Here is a 1001-nt window from a genome sequence, read left to right as displayed (position 1 = left end):
ACGTGTACCATTTAAGGTACAGTGATATGGGAATTACCATACAGCCATATGGAAAAAAAAGCAACAGGACACACAACAACATAAAAGTTAACATAAACATCCACCACATGGAAGGCAATAAAGTCCAACCTTCCTCTTTATTCTCCTGCGTTCAGGGCGATCGAAGCTCCCGCAGCCGGCGGTCGAAGCTTCCGCGTCAGGGCGATCGAAAATCCCGCGTCGGGACGGTCGAAGTTCCTGCGGCTTGGAGTTCCCCAAAATCGGTCTCTAACCAGAGACCGTAAGCTCCACAATGTTAAAGTCCGCAGGCACCGAGTTGGTGCTCCGAGGTCAAGAGTCAAGAGTGTTTTATTGCCATATGTCCCAGATAGAACAATGAAAATCTTACTTGCTGCAGCACAACACATGCACACAAAGTCCGCAGGCTCCCCGTGATGTAGCTCCCGATCGGTCTCCAGCAAAGGCCGGCAACTACTCAATGTTAGGCCTCAGCGCGGACAGAGATACGGTACGGAAAAAAATCGCATCCCCTTCCAGGTAAGAGATTAAAAACAGTTTCCCCCAACTCCCCCACCCCGCACATAAAATAAGCTAAAGAACACTAAAAACATATTTAACTAACACACACATACTATTTAAACACAAAGAAGGAAGGGACAGACAGACTGTTGGCGAGGCAGCCACTGTTGGCAAGGCAACCTGATATAAAAAGTATATAAAACCATGAGAGGCATAGATAAGGTAGACAATCAGAAACTTTTTGCCAGGGTCGAGACTAGAGGGTATAGCTTTGCGGTGAGAGGGGCAAAATTTAAAGGAGATGAATGGGGCAAGTTTATTACACAGTGGGTGCCTACAATGCACTGCCAGGGGTGGTGGTGGAGGCAGATATGATAGTGATGATTAAGAGGCTTTTGGTTAAGACACATGGATATGCAGGGAATGGAGGGATGTGGATCACGTGCAGGCAGATGAGATTAGTTTGTGTTGGCATCATATTC

Source organism: Amblyraja radiata, chromosome 6 (assembly GCF_010909765.2).
Source record: "Amblyraja radiata isolate CabotCenter1 chromosome 6, sAmbRad1.1.pri, whole genome shotgun sequence".
NCBI lineage: Eukaryota > Metazoa > Chordata > Chondrichthyes > Rajiformes > Rajidae > Amblyraja > Amblyraja radiata.
Note: the sequence above shows the minus strand (reverse complement) of the source record.